This window comes from Ostrinia furnacalis, unplaced genomic scaffold (genome assembly GCF_004193835.3).
Source record: "Ostrinia furnacalis isolate ACB-3 unplaced genomic scaffold, ASM419383v2 OfSCF5400, whole genome shotgun sequence".
Lineage (NCBI taxonomy): Eukaryota > Metazoa > Arthropoda > Insecta > Lepidoptera > Crambidae > Ostrinia > Ostrinia furnacalis.
This window is the reverse complement of record NW_021135639.1, coordinates 646504-655221: the sequence shown is the minus strand read 5'-3', so window position 1 is coordinate 655221 and position 8718 is coordinate 646504. Positions and strand designations below refer to the sequence as shown.

General features: G+C 36.4%; 1 long non-coding RNA gene across 1 annotated transcript; it reads right to left on the bottom strand.

The window, feature by feature from the left end:
• Positions 1-899: 899 nt before the first annotated feature.
• Positions 900-1415, bottom strand: LOC114361072 (uncharacterized). Its single transcript, XR_003656566.1, has 2 exons — positions 1094-1415; positions 900-997 (listed from the first exon to the last, which is right to left on the bottom strand). It is a non-coding gene; the product is annotated as an uncharacterized LOC114361072 (long non-coding RNA).
• Between the last annotated feature and the right edge of the window lie 7303 nt (positions 1416-8718).

Here is an 8718-nt window from a genome sequence, read left to right as displayed (position 1 = left end):
AAAGGTTACTGACTTACACCTTTCAGATGCCACTGGGCTCCAGATATTGATAGATAACTATGTCTTCCTGGGTATTTACCGTTCTCCCTCTTTCTTAAATGCTGATAATTTTACTGGCTCACTTAACACACACTTAGAAACTATTAGCCATTATAAAAATATATCTATCGTTGGTGACATTAATATCAACCTGCTCCCAACTGACAAAGAAAAGCCTCAATATCGTCGTAATAGGCTTAGTTACTTAGACGTACTGTCTCTGCATGGTATCTTACCTGGGCACAATCTATCTACGAGGAAGGGTTCATGTCTGGATCATATTATGTTGAAACTGGATGTCCAAGCTCATACTGCTTTCGTAGCTGTCGTTAACACTACAATTACCGACCACAACACGGTGTTACTTAGTTTATCTAACCCTACTGCTTGTAAACCTTTAACTAGATCTAAATTATTTACCGATTTTCATGGAACCTTAAAAACCCTTACATCCGCCGATAATACCTATTTAGAAACGTGTACTGATCCTGAGGATTATGCTGACTCACTTATTGGCATGATTATGTCTGCAATAAAAGCGAACTCTAAGCAGATTTACTTTTCAAATAATAAAAGGACATTAAAGCCCTGGATAACTGCTGGCGCACTGAGATGCATTCAACTCAGAAATAAAATGCAACTGAAGCTTGAAAAAGACCCCCACAATATTATTTTAAAAATCACCTATAAACGTTTTCGTAATTATTGTTCAAATTTGATAAAAAAAACTAAAGCGACTATACCATAGAGATTTAATTAACAAAACTACTCATAACCCACGTAAATTTTGGAAAACGGTCAACGAAATCACTAAATATAAAGCGCCAAAAACTAATAATGTAGCCCTATTAGAAACAAAAACTGCTCGTGCTTTGGCATTCAGCGCCTTGTGCTTATGGACGAGCTGATTGAAGTTTATAACCCTGGTTCAGTCCCGTGCTCCATACAGGATCTCCTTCTAAATGTTTCAAGTTATATTCCTATGTTTAAATTCATCAGCAATACGGTTGGGCAAATCTAATTCTGTTAATTGTAAATATGTAAATGTATATACCTATTTAAACACTGTTCCTACAATCTTTGTTGTGTTTGTAAATATTGTAAATAGCTTTCTTTCTGCCAGTTAAACACGTGTTTTGACTTGACTTGCTTTGATGCACTTTGTTGTGTTTTGAATTGACTGAACGGATTTTGAACTGACTGACGTTTTTAACGTCTACTTTGACTGACAACTGCTTGCTAAATTAATGGACTTGGAAATGAAATCCATGATCCTTTTTGGAAAACTATGGAAATTGGACATGAAGAAATATTTGAAACAAATGAACATTAACGAATTAACCTGGATATTACGAAATCAAACTACTGAAGACATACAACATNATAATAAATTGGTTAGTTTTCTTGATAAATTTAAAATTCTATCTAACTCACAATATGGTTTTAGGAAGGGTCTCTCGACGCAAGATGCCATTTTAGATCTTACTTCAGTAATAGTCAAAGAGGTTGACGGAGGCAACAAATGTCTTACAGTCTTTTTGGATCTTAAAAAGGCTTTTGACACCGTTTCTGTGCCTATTCTTGTGCGCAGGCTTGAGGATATAGGAATAAGAGGCACTCCACTCCTACTATTTAAAAGTTACCTGGAGGACAGAACCCAGGAAGTAAAAATTGACGGCTTCATCAGTGAAAAAGCAACAGTCAACTTCGGAGTCCCGCAGGGAAGTGTCCTCGGCCCAACACTCTTTTTAATATATATAAACGAGTTATGTAATCTCCGGGATGTTGGGGGGAGGATTTTCTCCTATGCGGATGATACTGCTGTGGTGTTTACTGGCAACACTTGGAATGAAGTTCTTGTACGGACTGAGAGGGGCTTGAATATCATATTCAACTGGCTCAGAGATAACCTCCTAACATTAAACATCCAGAAAACTAATTATATTTGCTTTACTCCATCTAACAAATCACAACCTAACAGTAATTTTCAAATAAAAATTCACAATTGTCGAAACCCTGGTAACTTGAACTGTACTTGTCCCCCTATAGATAAAGTCAATCAAACCAAATATCTGGGTGTTATACTTGACCAGCGACTCAGTTGGTACCCACACATGGAGCTCTTAATCAATAGAACCAGAAAGCTCACTTGGGTCTTTAAGTCTCTGAGACAGGTCATGACAAATAAATTAAACAACAAAATCTACATAGCCCTAGCTCAGTCAGTACTTACATATTGTATCCCAATCTGGGGTGGTGCAGGCAAAACCCACGCTCTTGAATTAGAAAGAGCTCAGAGATCCCTCATCAAGGTCATGTATTCTAAACCTTACCGTTTTCCTACGGATAAATTATATCAAATTAGCGGTCTACTTACAATTAGGAAACTTTATATTTTGAACCTTGTACTGAAATGCCATAAATCTTTAACTCATGTCGACCTTACCCACAAGAGAAGGAAAGATGCTGTTGCGCCTGCCCCCACAATACGTACAGTTTTTGCCACAAGGCAATATTTGAGCCAGTCTGCCTTTGTTTACAATAAAATTAATAAATTACTGAATATTTACCCAATGATAACTCATACTTGCAAGGAAACCTTAACTAAATGGTTATATTCACTTAATTATGAGGAGGTTGAAAACCTACTAGTACGAATTATTTAAACAAATTTCACCACTAAAACCTGACTGTAAAACTCACCATCGTACCTACGCGCTTTCCGCCACTACCTACCGCAATCGCGGGAGTATTTTGTACACAAAATTACCAGATTATTTACTCCCTACATTAAAAAAAACACATTCCTTTAAGTTTAGAACTAGGTACCTACTCACCGATGCGACTTCAGATGCGTTTCCACGTGCCCTCCCGTAACAGTAAATCATGTTTACGTACTCACGAGCACTGTACGTATGGTTTGGCATCTTCATAACACTCACTCACTATTATTACACTCACTATCACACTTTCACACACTAAATACTCAAAACCGCACGAGAAAACAATAAAAAATCGCAAATACGAAATACGTCCATCGAATGTCGTCGTGAATCGGTAGTTATCGTTATTCTTCATTTTCAACTACTTTACGTAATTTTTAACATCAGAAAAGTTTAATTTCGTCAGTTTAGTACAGGAAGTCTATCAACGAATGAGAATGTAAAAGCGGCGGAAAAAATACTTTGTTTAATCTTTGTGAACTAAAGATCCGTCCTATCATTAATGCTCTTAAAGCAAGCTTCCAAAACACTCAAATGCAAATGATTTGTAGATGTTCAATCGTTATTATTAAAACGATAAGAATAGCAATAAATTTTGGTAGTTATTTCGTGTAATGAAATTACATTCATTTAAAATAATCCCGAACATGATGATGAATTATTTTATGTAAGTTATGAAGAATGGAAGTCTAACCTGAACCTAACTAACATTCGTTCAGGGTATTTAAATTAAACGCCGATAGAAATGAAATTACGTTATTACGATGGAGATAGTTAGTTTGGTAAGTCACGTGTTAAATGTCAAGAGTGGAAAGTAAACATAGGATTCATGTTATTTATTTACGTGCAAAATGTAAGTAAGTAAATCATAAAAGTGGAACGCCGAGCTATTTCCAAAACCCGTCCAATATTATAATACAATTTGGCTGCGACAACTACAATACAGAACATCTCCCAAATCTATGTGCATAAAATAATATAATACAATACTAGTAAGTAAGAGGTTATGATAAAAATATTGCTATCAATAAGTTTATAGAATTGGTCCGCCAGGAATAATTGTTCTTACATAAAGATTTGTGTCATTTAGAACCTAGAAAGTATTATTTCGGCACTGTTGATCTAACGGCGAACAATGTATGGAGAACGAACATTGTCCTTTATGAAAACAAATATTAGGATACATCACATTTATGAATATTATAGTTATTTATACGAATGATTATGAGTTTCGATCATTAGTATAGAAAAATATATGAAAACAAATATTAGTAAAAACTAAGTGTATGATTAGTGATATTATGAATATCAATGATTATGTTTTTAAATATGTAGGTTTTAAATTTTTTATGAAGAATGATCATTATGGTATCAAATTGTATGAGAAATATTTTCGGACCTCCAATGATAGGAATTGAAAAGTTATGTAAGAAAATGTGCTACCAACGTAAACTCATGGTAAGTAAACTGATGATAAAGTTATACATATTTTCATTTTTCATTGGAGCGGACATTTTAGAAGCACTTTATGTTTCCCAAAACTTTTTACAGACAGAACAAATTAAAACAATCCATAAATTCTCTCTAATGATCAATTTTCTTACAAAATGGCGATGAAAAGTTTTTCATTGCTATTGACAAATACATCAATTTAACCATATTGATTGATCGGGTAAGACCGGGGTCACTCCAATAAATTGTGAATTAAGGGTAATTAATCATGTTGAGGACTACGTAAATGATGGTTGGGAGACAGATTTCACAGTGTTAATTGAATTTTTAACTGAAACAGATTTTGGACTTGTTAATGATGATAATGCTGTCATTAATATCCAAAGTTATTGATTAGACAGCATGTTAGCAATATCAGTAAATAATGACACTTTGCTCCGGCGAATAATTTGTCTATCAATAATGCCATAAAAACGAAATTTCATAAAAGTGCTTAATGACCGTCATCTAATCGTCATTTCAGCCACAGGACGTCCACTGCTGAGCATAGACCTTCCCCAATGATTTCAAGATTGGAGCGCCTTCCTGCAACCTTTATCAGGTGGTCCACATGGTGGACTGTGAGTGGACATCTCATGCATTGATACGACTAAACTTTCCAACATTTCGCCATAATGAAAATCTCCATCGCATTCACAAAACGAGAAAGCCATTACCAGTTTTCAAACAAAGGAGTAGTTTCCACTTGACAGCATAATAAAGTTCGAGCGCTGATGGCCGAACTTGGCCGGTGTATTAAAAAATAGTTAAAACTTGTTAAGGGGACTCGAAGAAGTATTTTTCTTGCCGCCCCGCTTAACTTCGGAGCTGGTTAAAAGAAAAGTGTGGAAACTACTGCTGAATGCATATTTTAAGTAAGTTTTCCTTTTATTCACTGTGGGAGAGGTGCAAAGATCTTTGTGAAATGGTTTTGGATGGCCTACGTTGTTTTTGTATGATTAGATTCACATAATGAAATCGGTATTAAATTAATCCAAATTGTTACAAGTGGTAGTATTGGTAGCACAACCGACGAAAGATAGAGTAAATGGATTCTGGAATAGTTTACGTTTTAGCATAAGTATTGCAGGTCATTCCCCTGCTTGATAGGCCGATACTATGATTCCTTTTCTTATACATACTTTGGTGTACGGGTTGGTACTCTAGCCTGCTATTTTACAGAATAACTGAGTCCCCTTTTAATCGAATTAAGTAGGTACCTACATTTTATCATAGTTAAACAGTGACTCGATTTTGAAAAGATTTAATCAAAAACCTTCCAAAATAATTTTAATCGCCGCACCCTGTTAAGATAACAAAACGTCAGCGTAATCTGTTGTAAAGCCATAAATTGTGCCTTCAACAAGATCCGAACGCGGTCAGTTGCGCCCTTTATGGGATAAGCCACTTATCTGATTCACCACCGAGCCTCGGGCTTGCATATTTATGAATATCGTTACAGATTTACATTTTAACCGCATGTTTCTGTTTGAATTTTTAGGAAAAATATTGTCCAATTTTGAGGTTTTGTGTTTCATGATAACAAAAATACTGTCCGAAACAGTAATTGGGAAATATTTTTTGCAAGTAGGCTTTTTAATAGCATTTTTACACGTCCCAGTATTAAGCCTACCACTGCTTCGGGACAATAAATGGGCCAGTGCTGAGAGGAAGCAGCGCAAGAAACTCAGTCGCTACTCGTATTGCGGCGCAGTCACTCAGTCGCTACTCGTATTGCGGCGCAGTCACTAAGCGTAGACTACTAATTTCTCCATTTGCCTCTAGGTTATTAAAGAGGATCGTGGTCTTGTAGTGTAAAATAAATGACCATGATGATGATGATGATGATTATACGTATTAACATATTTCCTGCCAAGCATAATAATCTTAGCAAGCTTACAGCTCGTTTAAACCTCTGTATTCATTTCTGTTCCACACAAACGCTTTGACATAGTTTCTTACAATTCTCAAAGGTCCCTTTATCCGGCGCATTTCGAAACCCTCGCCGTTTTTATTTCATTTCCTACAAAGCAGGAACTGCAAACATTGCATTGTATGCTTTATAACGTGGAACATTGTTTAAAATTAACAAACCGAAGTTTCCTTGTTGCCCATGTTGGTTAAGGTTTGTGTCCACTAAAATTGCTAGGCTATAACTACGACAGAGTAGCTGGGAAAAGTATAGGGAACCAGATAACGATAGGTTAACTATGTGCTGGACAAATTACGAGTCAGGAATGGTGGAAAATGGTGTATCAGTATTATTCAGTATGCATCAGACCATAGGAAGTGAAAGCGGGAGATATGCGGAGTGTTGTGTAATAACTACGACCACTCTACCAAGAATAAAATAATAGAGCTGAAGCCCACAAAACTCGACATAACCGCACGTACAAAAACGTTTCATCCACGAAGACGCGGCTCACCATTCTTCCGCTAATGTTTGAGTGTTATCGGTACACGCTGAATTATACATGATGAGTGCACACGCACACTACAGAAATGACGCTCGGATTGCTCGGATCATACTCCCCGCACCCCGCGCTTCTCTCGACCAAAATTTGGTGGGGCGCTCTTTGTGAATGAAACGATCTATAAAACAATGTAAGGCAAAATGAGCTACTAACTATACCTGCTGGGCTAGTCGCATAAGTTTGTAAAGCTTGTAGTGTAACATGCCCTAAAACACAGATGACCCGGAGGTAACTGTGCAACTAATTTAAACTTTAAATTGCCCACTTTGGGGACATGCAATATACTATGTTCATCTAAATGGATTACAGTTTGGGCAGTATTAACTTGAACACATTATTAATTGGGCCAACATTCTACTGTATTACGAGTAATATCAACTTACTTTGTAGGTAAATCCTAAATGTTTGTAAATAATAAATATGTAGAGAAGCCTCAAATTAATGTAATTAATTTTTGCTACGAACCTAATGAACGTTAAATTAAGAACAATTAACATTTTCGGCAATTAATGTATTATTTTGTGTATTTGAATTTCGTTAACGTATTAAGAATTTGTTTTGAGACATTAACTAAATGAACACCCAAATTACTGAGTCGATTTATCTCAAAATGCTTTCAGTTTATTTTCTTTGATGTTCGTAATAACATTTTTGCTGGAGATTTTCTCATACATACCCAAAATATTCAATCTGTTTTAGTCAAACACGAAATAAGATTACACGGTTGGGTAAATAAATACGGTAAAAACATGAAATTATTATCAAAAGGTTAACTCGCTAAATTATGGTTTTCTCATGCTAGATACTTTTGTATGGAAGAATAAATAACAATTCAACATCGTTTATGCTAAATGACTACCAAAGCTGGACAAAGGCTTCTCCTAATAATTTCTCCACAACGACTGGTCCAGGTGCTTCCCGGGACCTTCACTAGATCGTCAGTCCAATTAGTGGGAGGCCTGCCCATACTAAGTCTTCTGGCCCGTGATCACCACTAGGGAACTTCTCTGCTCCAACTGCCATCAGTTCTACGAGTCAAGTGCTCCACCCACTGCCACTTAAGTTTGGCAATTCTGCAGGCTATGTCGGTTACCTTTTAAACCCTTAAAAAGGAGGCTGACAATAGTGACTGAGTTTCTTGCACTGCTTCTTCTCAGCACTGGCCCATATATGGTACAATTCCAAGACGGGCCGCAGACCGCAAACTGCAACAGATTTCGTAGTTTTGCAGTTTGCGGTCTGCGGCCCGTCTTGGAATTGTACCTTTATTATCCCGAAGCAGTGGTAGGGTTAATATTGAGACGTGTAAAAGTGCTTTTTACTTAAAAGCCTATTAGCAAAAATAAATGAGTTTTATAAGTTTTTTTATTAGTTATTTTTTAAGAAAGTCTAAGTTACTCCTACCCTGCGGTCAGTAAACTTAAATTCGCCTATTCCCATAGCGTGCATAATATTCAATTTTCAAAACACTACGGCCAGTGTAAACAGAAAGTCCATCTATAGACCCAGTATACAAACGACGGTAAGCTAAACGCTTTAGGATCTTATCCCGTTGTAATAAAGGCTATTTCACAACGAAAATGTGTAGTCTAATGTGCTGTTATCTGTACATCCGCAGGCAAAACTTAATCGGGCGAATCCTTCATTTGTGGAGTATCCTCAAAGTTTCCGAGGGCACGAGCGTACGCCCATCGTCCACAGAATTGCGAACATTAGGGCTGCCACTCTTCTGGAACCCAATTTCGTTTCGTTTGAATGCCTCTCGAGAGGCTTATTCTCATTGATCGCGATTTTCATAACCATTTTAAAGTAGATTCGCTGTTATGACTGTGAAATATACGTAAATAAATAAATAGATCTTTAATTAAGTCTTTCTCTAGACACGTAATAGGTTTTTGGTTTCTTGGAAATGAAAAATCGTAGTTTTTAGTTATAGCTAAATTTCTCGGTACAGCGGTTCAAGCGACCGGCTTGTCTATCCATAATATTTT